General features: G+C 43.5%; 1 protein-coding gene and 2 long non-coding RNA genes across 6 annotated transcripts in view; 1 reads left to right on the top strand and 2 right to left on the bottom strand.

Moving 5' to 3' along the window:
* Window positions 1–16,567, top strand: part of EVA1C (eva-1 homolog C) — a 51,758-nt gene that overhangs the window by 9,454 nt on the left and 25,737 nt on the right. The window lies entirely within an intron of this gene.
* On the bottom strand, window positions 5,178–8,581 carry LOC310761471. Its single transcript, XR_014547518.1, has 4 exons — window positions 8,177–8,581; window positions 6,979–7,061; window positions 6,090–6,168; window positions 5,178–5,828 (listed from the first exon to the last, which is right to left on the bottom strand). It is a non-coding gene; the product is annotated as an uncharacterized lncRNA (long non-coding RNA).
* The window catches only part of LOC310761470, a 30,965-nt gene continuing 23,853 nt past the window's right edge, over window positions 9,456–16,567 (bottom strand). The window contains exons 2-3 of the long non-coding RNA XR_014547517.1: window positions 12,010–12,188; window positions 9,456–9,618 (exon numbers count right to left, since the gene is read on the bottom strand). This is a non-coding gene — a long non-coding RNA (uncharacterized lncRNA). The remainder of the gene's footprint in view (window positions 9,619–12,009; window positions 12,189–16,567) is intronic.

Raw genomic sequence — 16,567 nt, 5'->3', positions numbered from 1 at the left:
CCGCAAGAGAAGGGATTTGGTCCCTCATCCCCATGCCATCCCGACCTAGCCATAGGACCTCTGTCTTTGAAGGATTTAGTTTCAATCGGCTCCCACGAAACCATCCAGCCACAGCTTCCAAGCATCTGGTCAGTGTGTTCGGGGCCGAGTCGGTGTGGCCATCCATCAGCAGATAGAGCTGAGTGTCATCAGCATATTGGTGACAGCCCAGCCCAAAGCTCCGGATAATCTGGGCAAGGGGGCGCATAAAGATGTTTAAAAGCATCGGGGAGAGAATTGCGCCCTGCGGCACTCCACACACCAAGGAGTGGCGCGACGACATTTCCCTCCCTAGTGCCACCCTCTGTCCCCGACCAGAGATAAAAGAGCACAGCCAGTTACGGGCTATGCCCTGTATCCCCACGTCTGCGAGGCGGTGGTCCAGAAGATCTTGATCGACCATGTCAAAGGCTGCTGACAAATCTAAAAGGATCAGCAGTCCTGACCCGCCTCGATCCAGTTGTCTACGGAGATCATCTGTTAGGGCAACCAGAGCCGTCTCCGTCCCAAAACCAGGACGGAAACCGGACTGAAATGGATCTAATGCCGATGTTTCCTCCAGAAACCTACCAAGCTGTTCAGCAACCGCTCTCTCAATTACCTTACCCAGGTATGGAAGATTTGAAACTGGGCGGTAATTGGATAGGTCTAAGGGATCTAATGAAGTTTTCTTTAAGAGTGGACACACCACTGCTTCCTTCAGTTCCCCTGGGAATGTCCCCGTGTCAAGGGACAAATTGATAATTTCAACCAGGGCAGTCCGCGCAACATCTGGACACTCCCTAATCAGCCAAGACGGGCATGGATCAAGGAGGCAGGTGGTGGGTCTACCAACTTGGAGGAATCTATCCACATCAGTAGGGAGTATCCGATCGAAATGGTCCAACACTGGACCTGAAGTTAGTCGAGGGGCCTCCAGTTCAGTCACTGTATCTAAATTGGCAGGGAGGTCACGGCGGAGCAACAGGACTTTCTCCGCAAAAAAGCTCGCGAATGCCTCACAGCTGTGGGTCGAATTTGTGCTTAAATTTGGTTGTCCTCCTAAGGACGTTATTGACCTAATTACTCTAAAAAGTTGTGCCGGACGAGAGCTAGCGGATGCAATGGAAGCTGCAAAGTAAGATTTCTTAGCAGCTTTCATAGCCATCTCATAGGCTTTCATAAGCGTCCTATAAGATGTTCTTGAGGCTCCGTCACGAGTCCGTCGCCATACTCGCTCTAGCCGTCTGAGATCCCGCTTCATTTTCCGGAGCTCCTCAGTAAACCAAGGTGCCCGGTTTCGACGGAGTCGCAGAGGGCGCTTAGGCGCGATCTCATCAATGGCTGCCAAGAGCCGGTTATTCCAGTCCTCAACAAGGTCATCTAATGAGTCGCCAGGAGGAGCAGGGTTCCGCAAGGCTTGTCGGAATCTATCAGGCTCCATCAGTTTTCGTGGACGAGCCCAAATAGGTTCGCCACCCGAGCCTGGGAGGAGCGGGAAGTCAATCTTGGCTTTCAGAGCGTAGTGATCAGACCATGGCACCTCCACAGCGGGGAGCATGATCACATCTATGCCAGCCCCAAAGATCAGATCCAGCGTGTGGCCTGCTTGATGAGTGGGGCCCAAAACAAACTGCGAGAGCCCTAGTGTTGCCATGGAAGTCACTAGGTCCAGAGCCTGTGAGGAGGGAGCGGCATCCGCATGGATGTTGAAGTCTCCCAAAACCAGTAGGTTTGGGAACTCCAAGGCCCAGCCTGCCACCACCTCCAGCAGGTCTGACAGGGTGGCTGCAGGTGTGCTGGGTGGTCGGTACACCAGCCAGACAGCCAAGCTCTCCTTGGTGCCCCACACGAGACCAACACATTCAATGCCGGAGATCGCCGGTGATGGCAGAGCTCTGAAAGAGCAATCCTCCCGGAATAACAACGCTACTCCTCCCCCCCGACCCACAGTCCGCGATTGATGGAGGACAGAGAAACCTGGGGGTGTTATCTCATGTAGGGAGACTACTTCGCCTTCCCGTACCCAGGTCTCCGTCACGCAAGCCAGGTCAATTCCCTGCGAGACAAAAAAGTCACGCATGGTGGCGGTTTTGTTGCCTATGGACCTGGCATTGCACAGCACCAATGACGGGGGTGTGTAATCCTTGCTCTCCCTACCCTCATCCCTTGGGATGGGGTGTAGATTGGAAGGGGTTCGAGGATCACTGCATCTCGAAACCCTTCGCTGATAGAGATATCTAGCCCCACCGCCATTCCTCCCTAGCCCTTCAATTGTGGAAATCCCAGATCCCATACTAGCCTCCCCAATAGATGGGTAACATCCCCTCAATAACATGTCATCCTTGGGCCAGGACTCCTGGGTCAAAATGGTATGGGAAAGAGGTGGAGGTCTGATAGGGTAAGTATCCCTAGAAGATAAAACCCAACCAAACGCACCCCAAGCAGGGGGGACAGTCCCATGATGTGATCCGTGCCACATAATTTGGCTTTGTGTAGCTGCTTTTTGTTTAACAAAATTGTCAATAGGAACTTTCCTCCCATTGCAAATAGCAAGCAAAGATGGAGGCTGATTCCTATCATGTCAGGGTTAAAGCCAGCTCCCCTACCACAATGCCATGGCCCCAATCCAGCTCAGCCTTCACCCTGGGCTATTTGTTAAAAATAAACTGCACAAGGCTACTGCTACATGGCAAATATTACATGTAGTTCTTTTGTACTGAGCTCTGTAAAAGCTGCAGAACTACTTGAGCCAGTAACATAAGGTCTAATGATGGACCAGTGCAAATTTGAATGTGAAATGATCCCTTGCATTGAAAGGTTATCATCATTTCCTTGAGCTACAACCTCTATACATGCAATACATGTAAGACTGGGTTGTAAGTCTTTAAAAAGGTAAAGGACAAGGACCTCTGACAGTTAAGTCCAGTTGCGGACGACTCTGGGGTTGCGACGGTCATCTTGCTTTACTGGCCGAGGGAGCCGACTTTTGTCCGCAGACAGTTTTTCCGGGTCATGTGGCCAGCATGATTAAGCCGCTTCTGGCGAAACCAGAGCAACGCACGGAAACGCCATTTACCTTCCCGCCAGATTTATCCCACCTATTTATCTACTTGCATTTTTGGCATGCTTTTGAACTGCTAGGTTGGCAAGAGCTGGGACAGAACAATGAGAGCTTATCCTGTTGCGGGGATTCGAACTGCCAACCTTCCTATCAGCAAGCCCTAGGCCCACTGTTTTAGACCACAGCGCTACCCGCCTGTTACTTGCATATAATTCCAGGGTAGAGAATATTGGATATGATCCAATTTTCCAACACCAGGATATTATCATAAACTATGATGCTATGCTGGCATGCATTGCAGGGTATTTTATTTGGCACTGCACATGGCACATTGTTTATGAGTATTTACTCTAGTACATCCAAGTTTTCTTTCTTTCTTTCTTTGTTTCTTTCTTTCTTTCTTTCTTTCTTTCAAATAGGACTCTGGTTTTGAAGTGCCTAAGGTTATAGTTCTTGGAAACAATCTCTGTTTAAATTAGTGGAACTTCCTGTTCCAGCAGGGCAGTCCTATGGTCCCAGTATGCTGAGTAGCCACTAAACTAGGACTAACATTGACATAACATTGTCATGAGCCTATGCCAAACCAGCAGTAGAGTCAACACCATAACAATAACTTGAGCAACAAACGCTTAATGTAGCAACATAGACCATAGTAACCTTACTATGTAATACCCCCATTGTAACCTTAGCAACTCCACAACCAACTACTAGTCACAGTGTCATTTCACTGATGACATCCTCATGTTATCCATGTGCAAGGGCACCCACCAGAATGCAGCAACCACATCCTCGCCCTACCAAGTATAAACAAAGTGCAGAAGCATGCTCCAAGGAGTAGACAACTGCACAATCTATGGCCCGAATTGCCAGGAGGAATGTGTGTAGAATACAGGCTCCCCAGAAAAAGAGTTCAAGTCCTGCTGGGGTGCCAATGATTTAATACACATGCAATTTTAATGTTGCACAGAGCATGTACATGTGCACACAGACACATGGAGCTGAAGGAAGCCTATAAGTGGGATCTTGGAAGTTGGTCAGAATTAAGAGGATAAGTCTGAGTCAGTGAAGATTGTAGTAGCCCAGGCAAAGTCCCAGCCTGAGCAGAGAAACCTTGCTATTAAGGCAAATCAAAGGCCAGCCTGGATGCTTGGAGCTCATCCAGTACTTGCAATTGCTTTATTGTTGTGACTGGAGGGGGATATGGTGGGTATGTGAGGCATTTTTTGTGGGCATAATGCTATGCCATCGGGGCTTTTTTCATCAGTTCCGGCACCTTTCAGGTGGATGCCATTGCCAATATAAGAGAACAAGGAAGGTGTTCATGGTGAGTTCTGGCACCTCTTTTTCCTATAAAAATAGCAGGGTATGCCATCATAATTGGTAGGATCAACCACTGAATGAATATAGGATTCTGGCTAAGGTACATTTCTGCCTCTCTGCCTCTCTCCAGTGGCCTCTCACACTGTGAAGGAATCACTACACAGACATTATTTACTGACAGCATAGCTCTGTGGTTTGCCAAAGAGCTTTGAAGTATCCTATACTACCCAGGGGGGGGCATAACTTGAAGTTAGGATTGCCTGAGGGCACTCTCAGGCTACTTATTTATAATGTATAGAGACTCCCCTACATCAGCGGGGCTGTTCTGAAGAAAAATATTGTGAACAGCAGCTTAATGATTATGGAAATCAAATAGGTAAAGGTAAAGGTACCCCTGCCCGTACAGGCCAGTCGTGACCGACTCTAGGGTTGTGCGCCCATCTCACTTAAGAGGCCGGGAGCCGGTGCCGTCCGAAGACACTTCCGGGTCATGTGGCCAGCGTGACGAAGCTGCAACTGGCGAGCCAGCACCAGTGCCGCACACGGAAACGCCGTTTACCTTCCCGCCATAAAGCGGTACCTATTTATCTACTTGCACTTAGGGGTGCTTTCGAACTGCTAGGTGGGCAGGAGCTGGGACCGAACGACGGGAGCTCACCCCGCCATGGGGATTCGAACTGCCGACCATACGATCAGCAAGTCCTAGGCACTGAGGTTTTACCCACAGCGCCACCCGCGTCCCATGTGGAAATCAAATACTTGTTCCTAAATTATGTACATGCTTGTTCACACATCCTCAGTTGGGGGGGGTGGAATTCAGAGTTTTCAACCTGCAGTAACTGTTGACTTATAGGGAAAATAGATACATATTTATAGAGAACTATTTATGTTTAAAATAAAATGATTTGAATATGAAACTTTCTATATGTACGGGGGGGGGGGAGCGAGGGAAGGAGGGAGGGAAGTCCTGTTGCAAGTGGAAATCCTGGCACAGACAGGGTGGTTACTTAGCACTGCATTGGATACAAGCGAGTTGCTATAATTGAAAAAGAAATAGACATTACCACTTTGAGGAAGACTGTGACTAGGTCACTCAGTCTGCTTCAAGCCCCTGCTGTCCCTCCCTTTAACTCAGACTTGGACATGGCAGCCCTTAAACAGAGGACTGTCCTCTGTGAAGTAGGACATGTGGCCACCCTAATAGCATGCTCAGAAAAATACAGATTGCATTATCAAAGTCAAATCAGCATCTAGACTACATTTTGAAATGGGATACTTACTGCACCAACTATTTTGTGATTGGATTTCATGGGAAAGTCTTCCGTTGACTGCTATGAGCTGGCAAACACTGTAGGCCTTGCCGCAAGCTCCTCCTGTATATGCTGTCCTTCCAAAGGCTGCAATCTGCAGACCCATAACGTGATGCCTGTTTGTTCGGATAAAAAATGGTGCGTAGAATTATTGAAGCATTGATCTGTTCAGCAGGAATTAACCTTCATTATAAGAGAGATAAGTTATGCCCCAAATAGGCATACAAGTCTTTCAGTTATAAGATTTTTTTAAAAAATACATAAATGTAATCCTTAGTTTTAACCAAGCAGAGTTAGAAGTCAAATACTCTTTGCCTCTTAAAGAATTACAAACAGCATTACAGTACTATAAATATTTAGCATCTAAAGTTTCTGACCTGCCTCAAACTTTCTCTTCCTTTTTCAGCAGCAGAGGGTAGATTTTCATAAGCTCGGCTGAGTTTGTGAAAGCAAATCCTTTCAAAGAGAGTCTCTAACAATGAGTGCAGTTAGTGATACCAAGTGTCATTGATCTCTCTCTCTCTCTCTCTCTCTCTCTCTCTCTCTCTCTCACACACACACACACACACACACATGAACAGCAGCTTAATGATTTTGAAAATCAAATACTTGTTCCTAAATTATGTAAATGTCTGTTCACATACTCTCAGTTGGGGGAGGGGGGTCCAGAGTTTTCATCCTGCAGTAACTGTTGACTTATAGGGAAAATAAATACATATTTCTAGAGAACACCATTAATGTTTAAAATAAAATGATTTAAATATGAAAAAATATATGTACTTGGAGGGGGGAAAGTGGGGGACATATGTCTGTGTGTGCATGCACACATTTTTTGGTTAAGAAAAGCTGTAAAACTTCATCTGACAGCAAAATCCTTAGGTGATGCAATGAACCTGTACTTGGAAAAAATAAATAAAAATTACAGTTTGAGAAATTCAAAGAGTTAATCAATTGTGGAACAGTTATCTGTAACAGGTTCCAGTAATGAGAGATTAATGGTGCACATAGAGTTGGGGGGGAAAAACCTTGCTTAAGCCCTTTCTTCTCTGCACAGATCTTGAGCTTTCAAATTAAGATTATCAAGTGGCATACTTTCCTGGGTCATTGATTTTTCCACTCTATGCGGTTTTAGCATCAGTACTGTATCTCAGCAGACTTGGTACTGGACTCCCCACCCCAACACTTACCATCACCACTCTACAAAAAATTATTTGCCTGCTGTGACAGCTGGATGAAATGATTGCAGATTTAATTACTTTTGCTCACTTTTGAAACATGTGAAGTTCAACTATTAGCCTGAGCTGAATGTGGTTCATGTATTAAAGACAAAATATCCACTTTTCAGAGGCCTAAGGAACAGATACCATTTACATCACCATTTGCAAAGGATGTGTTAAACAAGACTATTTAATACTGTACAAGTTGTTGCTGGTGTGTTCAGAAGACTGAACACATTTTTAAACAGCAGAAGTTTATCGCTTTCTTTCTGTCTCCAAGGTTGCAAACTGTAGATCTTACTTGAAAACAGTAGTGTAATTGAAATCATTGTTACTTAGAGTATATTTTGCATTCTGATCCTAAAACATTGATTAGAAGTAATCCCTGAAGATTTAAATCGGTTTTACTTTCAGGTTAAGCACAATTAAGGCCAGTTTTTTCTTCCTTTCCACATACACATACTTAGGAAGTTCTGCTGGAATTTCTAGGCTCTATTTCTAAGGATATGTGTTTAGGGGAAAGTGTCTCTTGTAATGTTTGAGGGGATGTATATGGTTGTTAGGCAGTTTTTATGACATACAGCAGCTGCCCATCTCTGTACCTGTGATGCACGGGTCATATTCTGCCATTGTTTTGGCAGTTTTTCTATAGAGACTGATCTCCATGAATGAAAATGTGGTCTATGAAGTTACATAGCATCTTTACTTGCAGAACCTACATAAACTACATCCCTGCTAGTTGTGCATTCATATTCTTACTATTATGTTCCACCCAGTTTGCAAAAAATGTACATGTGTCTTACAAGAGGATCATCGTTCTTGCAGTTTGCACTTTTTTGAAAATCCAAGTATCTAACAATTCAGATATTTCTTTAAAAAAAAACAACTGGAGAAAGAAAGCTGGATTCAGATCAGAAAAGGGCTGACATCATATGCATGCAAAAAATAAGAAGTACTATTATTCACTATATTTGAATTCCAAAGAAACAAAGATCCATATGTAATCCATACATCTTCATTATTTGTTGCTATTATAATAATGCATCCCATATGTGCCAGGAACTACAATATAGTGTACAGATCTCCTTTGAAATTTTGTTTCCCATTTGTTGTAATAACTGATTTGATGTGCTTACACGTTTTTGAAAGAAGAATGAAATGGTAGAACATTGAACAAATGCTTGATTCTTAGTAGTTTGCTAAGGCTGCAATATTGTGCACACGTAACTGAAATGAGTGGGACTTACGTTTGAGTTAACATGCATTGGATTGCTCTGTAAATGCAGTTTGTTTATTGAACTGGGTGTTTTTCTCTTTGATCCCATGCCACTGGTCATCTCAAGCACTTCAACTGCTGCTCTGTGACTCCCATTCATTTCAATAGGACTTCCTTTTGTTTCTTGGGAATACATTCCTCTGCTAACTGCAGCGGACACCACTCTGGCAAGAGGGACACATATTACGTTCCTGTGCAGAGGCAGAGAAATGGCAGAGAAATGCAATTCAGTTCACATTTAAAGATGAACCTAATTCACTCTTTCTGAAACAATATGCAAACTGAAACACAGCTATCATCTGAAACTTGTACTTATCCAAATTTTGCAGTGCGATTTCCGAGCCAAGAAATGTGTGCAGAAAATACATACACTAAAGTAAGGTGTCATAAAATGTATATATTAGTGGAAACAACATGCAAAAAATATTAGGGGAAATTGTTTTGCATAAAAGTATGTATTAGGCATAACTGCATATTAAAAATATGCATATTAGGAGAAACACACGCTGAAATGTTGAATAATTTTCACATGGGCTTCTTTGCTAAAAAATTGCAAACTGTGGGAAAGTAGAAAACTGAACCTAAGATTGGAAAAATGAGAAACCCTATACTGTGCAGGCGGCTGTCATCACATTATGCATCTCCATGATACTGCCTGTGGCCTCTGGGAACCTGAAATGTTAGCTTGGAGACTTTCACAATATAATAGTAGCCATCTATGCTGAAAGATCTTCCATACATTACAATTGGCATCTGGGTAGCTCATCATGGGAAGCTATTTTCAGTGGCATTCCTCTAGCCAAAGTAATGCATAAGCATATGAAGTGGTCTAATGTTGAGTCAGATTACTGGTCCATGAAGCACAGTACAGTGTCTGGTCTGACTGGTAGTACTTCTCCATGCTTTGGGGCAAAAGCCTTTTCCTGTGCTACAGGAATTGTGGTGCAAAGCTCTATCATTGAGCTATGTGCTCCAGAAATCTAGTATGGAATAATATCCACCTAAAAAAGATTCAGCCTGTAAATAATTTCCCTTAAAGATCTGCAATATATCCTTGCAGGTATACCTGAAGAACTGACCTTTTAACTACTGAGTTAAAAGTATTTAATAGATACAGGTTTGTATCTATTATTTTAATAGATACAGGTTTGGCTTAGTTCAGTGCCACTTCTTAAATGACACTTAAACACACATATATACTGCCTGTTCTGTAACACACATCCTAGTAGTGTGCAAAATGCAAATTCCTGGCTGGTTGTTGCTGGACGCATGTCCTTGGCTGTGGTACACCTGCACACACCAGGAACCTTAGTGGATAAGGTCCCCTAGCCTTGGCCAACTTGGGCAATATGGGTCAGGTTAAGCACAATTACGTTTTTCATTCTTCTTAATCAGTGTGGTATGAAGATCATCCTGCAAGGAAAGGGACAAAAGTAAAGAGAGGGACAGCATGCAGTAGCTTAGGACATTCTGATTCCAAATGGGAAAGGACCGTTGCAGATGCCAGGAAGCAGGGGATGGAAATAATGAGTCTATAGAATGAGGAAGGCTATTTAAACAAAGGCCAGTGCACAGAGGTGATAATCCCGTCATGTAGTGTCCTAGAGATACTAGGCTGTTCCTTTGAAATTTGCAGTTCTGTTCTACCAAGACAAAAGGTGGAATGTTCCACATGCCAAGACTTAAACCTTGGCTGGGTTTGAAAGAATGCAACGACAGATAACAGTTTGCATAATTTAAATAAATATTTTCTGTATTGAATTTTATCTAGGCAGGCATACCAATTGTATTTCGCCTATTCAGTCCTGTTGATTCTTCCTTCCTCCACTCCTACTTAGAAGAGGTATTAACATCATATTATGGGGAAAGCGACTGTTAAATGTTCTAAGGTGAACAAAAGACTGCGTTCTTGGCTCAGGTTCAACTGTAGTGTAATTCAATGTTATCTTTGGTTCAGAACAATTACACCAGATATAGAGACACTTGACTTTGGACATGAGTGTGTTCAAAGGCAATGCTGAAGTAATCCACATGGCATGTTACATGTGTTGTTCAAAAATTTGGAACCTATAGAGAAATTATATACTACACAGCTGCAAACCCCGCAAAAGAGATGCTAATGCAATATGTTTTATATTTTTCACCACAGCAGTTCCCACTGCCAAAATGAGAAAGCGCTGAACAGCAGCTTCACTTGTTAGTCAAAGTTGCTGTAGCAAAAGGAATCAAGCACAGTTCTGGTGTGCACACACACTGCTTTTTGGATTATGGCCGCATGTGGATTTTTCTGACTAAAAAAACCTACAACTTTTGTTGTCTGCACTGCTGCTCAGCAACAGATATTTGAGAACTGCACATTCTGATGATTGCCATTGAAAGCTAGACTTTCAAAGTGAACATCTATCTCCACATCACAAAGGGTTAAGACAATGCCAGCTACTGGCAAAATGCCTATATTTGAAAAGAAGACTATTGTATAGGAGTGCCTTCCCCTGTGTGGCAATGCTGCCGGTCCTGTTGCCACTGTGAGAATGTGCATTGACAACCCACACTGCAAGAATTTGAGTAATGTTTACAATCCACAGCGAAAAGAGAAAAGAAGATGAAGATAAAGCGTTAGCATTGTGTGCTATTCTTGGCTGGCTCGCTAACAGAAGGACAGAGGAGCATGGGGAATATCAGAAAAATTAATCAATGCAAAATTTAAAAAGGGGGAGGAGTAAGTTCATAAAATAATATGAGAAACCATAATGTAGGCAAAGACTACTGATTTGCTGAGCAATTTTTTTATGCTAAACCGTAGAGATGGGGTCTCCAGCATGATGCCCTGGGACACCATGACAGCCTCAAACAGCTGCCTTGGTGCCCATTAAGACACCTGTCCCTCCCATTTTTTTTATTTAAGTTGGCTTCTGTTGTTGTTAGGGTAGGGGTTGCTTATTTTTTTCTCTGTTTTATTTGCTGTGGGGTATATATAGGTGATTAGTCATTGGCAATTTCTGAACATCAGCTGTTTATCTTCTGTGAAATGGGTATTTTGTGGAGCCAATGAGTTTGTCAGATTTCCAAATGTGCCCATAGGCACAAAATGTTAGTGAACTCCAACTCTAGAGAATGCAGAATAGTGGTAGATACTGAGGGTTTCAGATCAAATGACACTTTTGTACTGTCAATTTGGGTCTTATCCTGTCTAGTAAATTGTTCTCAACAGCAAAGACCCCATTACTGAGCAGAGAGAGCCCACTGGGTGGCATTCAGCTAAGTTTTACTTAGAGCAGACTCTCTGAAATGGCTAATTTAGGGCCATTAATTTCAATAGGTCTACTCTGAGTAAAACCTAGTTGAATCCCTCACACTGTATTTAATTCATTCAGTATCACAAATGTGAGGCACTGTGGAAAGGGGTAATAAAATTTATGTTACCATGTAGCCAGACAAGCTTTCTTTGAGGTTGCAGTTTCCCTGCAATGAGTTGAAAAGCAGCTGTGGCTTAACAGATCACCATCTGTATGTCCTCAGAGAACAAGGAAGGAGGGGAAAGTTTTATTACTGGTCTCATCCTTCCTTGCTGAAATGGCTGTCTTCTGAAATTGCCATGAATATTTCAATGGTAGTTGGCACAATTATTGAGGGGGAAAAGGTAAGGGCTTGATGGATGAGACTTTTAGGAGTATGGCTAACAGTCTATCTCACTCTTCAGTCTATTTTGATCTGAAGTAGATTGGCCTGTCATAAAAAATAGATGGTAAATAGAGTGTGCATATTACAAAAACAAACCACCCACCACAGATTGAGGGCACTTACGTAATTCTCTGTACCTAGCCACGTTCATCTTCAGGCCCTCAAAATAAAAGGCTGTGAATGCTTGCTTTCTGTAAAAGTAATCTGTCACTAAGTGGTTGTCCTTATATATAGCAGGTACTGTTTATTTACTGCAGTGTACACAGTATTGCGGCAGTCCTTTTCAGAGGGGCAAAGTTAATCTGTGTGGATAAAGAATGCATGTTATTTGTCACTCATAACTCTGTTTTTAGAACATAATTAGTAATTAGTACCCTGGATTGGACATTTTCTTTTCTTTGCAAGACTAAGATCACTTCAAAGGGTCCCAGAGTATCCTGATGTAAAAAAAATAAAATGCTCCAAAACCCTGATTTAGAAGGTTTTAAACTTTCTTTATTTAGAAGTAATATTTGTTCTTTTTATTGGGATTTACTTTCAAGTGAAAAATGATTAGGACTGTAGCCCAAGAAATGGCAAGTTGCCTGTCATTTTCCTTTCTCATCCTCACAGTCATGCTTACAGATGGCTGAGTGCACATGCTCACCTTGCCAATGAAGTGTGTACCTCCTTCACCTGATGTCCTACTCCCTCTGAGCATTGAGGGAAGGTGAAAGGTGGTTCCAGTTCCTGATAGTTTTGTGGCAAAGCCCTCCCTTGCCTCACCGTGACCCTCACCTGCCCTAGGTGTACTGCTTGCTGGGCCATTCATTGCTGGCTGAAAATAGGTAGGCTGCAGCCCTTTAAAGAGCCCCTCTACTCTTTGCTCTCTCCACATATGGGTGGAACATGAGAACGGCCTCATCCTCAATGCATTCTATGGGTCTGCCAAAGCAGTAACTGGTCTTGGGTGCATTTCCTGCCTTTGAAAGACTTTCTTTCATGCAGAATAAGTATTGCAGATACTGAGGCTCGGTGCCAGTTTCTGTATAGGATGTTCTTCAGTGTCCACCCCCACTCCCCCACCATGCCCTCCTTTATCCTCACAAGTAGTCATCCACTTGCCCAATTGGTACCAACTCCCCATCCCTAGAGGGGGGGAAGGGGGGGACTTCCGGCCCTTGCTCTTCTCACTGCTTGCTTGCTTGCTTGCTTGGACTGTGCAGGTGAATGGGCAGGTAACAGCAAGGAGATTCAGCAGCAGGGTCAGGAGGGTTGGCTGTGGGCCCCTTGCTGGGGTGTTGGCCTTGATCATAGCAATATTTGATGCCAGCTCTACGGAAAGAGATTGCCATTATTACCCAGATCTGCATTTATGACTGCAGAACTGTCCCACCCTGGTGGGATGCTGCTGTGTGTAGTGTAGTGTTTTGTTTTATTTGCCTGGCATTAAGATTCTCTTTGGGTTGTCTGGTCAAATGTATGAGCCTTGGCTCTCCCTGGCCAGCTCTTCACTTCACTCAGGTTGGACTACATGAGTATAAAGCACAGAAGCTTCAAGTCAATTGAGAGAGGGCCAGGAACATTGAGAGAGGGCCAGGAATACCACTATTCTTGGCAAAATACAAAGGAGATGGGAGGACAGGGAAAAGAACAGGCTCCACCTCCAGGTATTCCATGAAGAAAAGTGACTACCTTCACTGTCATGGGTGTATACATTTTTCTTTCTATCTGAGTACAAAATGTAAAATGAAAAGCAGGTCTCTGATAACATCCCCGTTTCTGAGTGCCTTACAATGCAAAACATTGTTTAAAAATCTACTGGCACTGAAGCAATGCTGTTTAACTCTGTTGATGCTGTTTCATTATGTTTTTTAACTTTGCGTGGGAAATAGGAAAATTGCATGCGCAAATTATCAGTGTACAATCTTTCTCCTTCCTCTGTTGAACTCTTGTTATTGGCAAATAAACAAGACTTTCACTGATCCTAGCATGGCCCCTCAAGAGATATTTTGAATGAGCTGCCTGTACATCTGTTTTGATCTGGCCAATAGGGAAAGGGGAGAACAACCATTCAAGTTCCCACTTGTCCCTTGACAAGTGAGAGGCAATGGAGCCGGAGCCTGCCAAAGAGCAGTTTAAAAGAGCTGCAGTGGCATAATGGGTGATGCAAGACAGCTTGAAAAGGACCAAAGGGCCGAACCAATTGGAAGTGTCCTTTTTTGATACTCTCCTTTGTCAATGATGGAGCATGTGAAGGGTGTGTATGTGGCTAATAAATAACTCTTTGGCAATATTCTCAGAAAGCTTTTCAACAGCCCCTGCAGATACAGATCTACAAGACAGAACCTGAGTGGTCTATCCAGGAACTGAAGTAGAACTGCCATCCCTGAGGTCAATGCAAATCTGATGTTTCACCCTAAATGAGCTCCTGTTGAGGCTTGCTGATCTTGTGCACTTCTCCTGAAGCACTGTTGCTAGAGACTCCTGCATAGAATCCTCTGCTTTGCCATTCACCGAAGTTAGCAGCAATAGCTTCTGACAACTTTAGTTTAGGAATTTAACTTAAGGATATGGGAGCAGTTTTGCCTATGTATGTGAACCAGGTCTCTGATGTATTCAGCATGGTCTACCTTCCACACTAAATGTAATGTGACATTGACTTCATGACAATGCCAGTGTGCCCTTTTTAAACAAGTTTCAAAGCCTCATGATTGTTATGGAGAACAAATATTGCAGGGCTGGAGACCAAAGAGGCATTTGTTGTGTGTCTCAGGAGACGGGACTTCAGCATCCTGCACATCTGACCCTCCATAGAACATCAGATTCCCAATCTAGTGTTTCCACAAGCACATTCCTGTCATCCTTTCTCCAGCCCGTTCTTTGCCAAAATGTTTAATATTCCACAAAAACAAAATGCAGATATTGTAATCAGAACAAACAGTTTGAGTTCCTCCGTAAATGACTATGAGATTTTAGCTCTGCCTGCTGTGCATGATATGTAGAGGCAAGACTTAGCTGTGTGAAATCTGAAAAGCAGAACTCCGTGAGCTATTAATGTCTCCACAGAGTACAGTGCCTGAGTGAAGCAATCCACATACCAATACATTGCCAGTTTTTCTTATCAAAATCTCATGACTATTTTTATTCCCTTCGTTGTGTAAAAGTGTGGACTTACTGTAATAACATTACGGATGTTTTAAATGCCACCTGGAGGGATAAAATTTCTTTCCTATCAAGTCTAGGTGACTTATTAAACAAATAAAATGTACCTGCACACATGAAGCAATGGGAGACGGTTGTTTTTAAGCTATTTTTAGAACTGAATAGTGTAATTGTTGGTGAAACTTGCTTAGATACTGGAATAGGAATTTGCAGGATCAAAGTAGCAGTTAAGATGCTCGGGAACTCATTCAAAAGTTTGCATAGCTGATATTCTCTAGGGAATACTGGGCTTCTTTGTACATGGGAACTTCTGGTTCCAAGCAATTTGAAACCTAAACTGTCACAGATTTAGGACCAAATTCTTCAAAGTCCTGAGGGGATGCTGCTGAGATGAGTATCTCTAACTATGCTGCCTTTAAACCATGTTGCCAGCACACAGGTGTCAGAGCGCGCTTTACATGCAGACTGTACACACAGTGAATGCTTAATAGATTCTGGTCCTAATTCCAATTGGAGGGAGGTGGATGGGAAAGAAAGGCAAATAGTCAGAGGAACTAGTTCTCTACATTTTGACATCTGGCTCTAAATTTCTGAAGCGGGCTCCTCCAATAGAAGAAGCTGTACCTGCCAACCTTTTCCTGTCAATATTATATTAACAGTAACAGCACAGAAGCTCCCTTCTTCTGGAAGAAGTTGGCAACTCAGTTGTGCACATTTTTTTACAGAGTAAATTACTTTGTCTATGTCAGGGGTGGGGGAACATTTCAGCCTTGAGGCCACATTACGATTTGGGTAACCTTCCAGGGGCCACATTCCTGTGGTGAGCAGGGCCAAAGGCGAAAGTGGGCAGAGCAATGGATGTGAATTTTACCTTTTGTACAGTAAGCTGGTTTCTATACACACTCGCACATCCCTCTTTAATCTTCCATTCAGACAAGTCAGAAGCATTTTCAGTGTTTGAGGGGACATTCTAGGCAGGCAAAAGTACTCAAGGAAGGTGCAGAGCAAGGCTTCTGAGTTGTGGCCCTGTGGAGAGTCCTGAGGGTCAGATAATGAGCCTTGAAGGGCTGCTTTTGGCTCCTTGGACCTGAGGTTCCCCATCCTTCATCCACATAAACAGCCACATTTCTTCAGGGTTAGCTCTCTCACCCTGGGGAGATTAGTCATCAGTTTATCATGAATGGAAGAGGCTACAGCTGTGTGGTGCTGGTTAAGTGCTAATTTGTAACTAACCTAAGTCTTGCTTTCCATGAAAATATAATAACAACAATAATGTATTTCTTACATACCCCCCTCATGTGAGTGGGTTGCCCCAGCCACGCTGGCTGGCTTCCAAGAAAAGTAATATGATTGCTTATCTCTTTGACATCCAGCAGAAGGGTGTTTCACAGGGCAGGCACAACTACTGAGAAGGTCCTCTGCCTGGTTCCCTGTGGCTTCACTTCTCTAAATGAGGGAACTGCCAGAAGGCCCTCAGAGCTGGGCCTCAGTGTCTAGGCTGAGCAATGCGGGTGGAAACGCAATGTATCTTGTTGGG

This window comes from Podarcis filfolensis, assembly GCF_964270895.1.
Source record: "Podarcis filfolensis genome assembly, chromosome: 4".
In the NCBI taxonomy this organism is placed as follows: Eukaryota; Metazoa; Chordata; class Lepidosauria; order Squamata; family Lacertidae; genus Podarcis; species Podarcis filfolensis.
The sequence above is the reverse complement of the archived record's forward strand: the minus strand, read 5'-3'. Positions and strand labels throughout refer to the sequence as shown.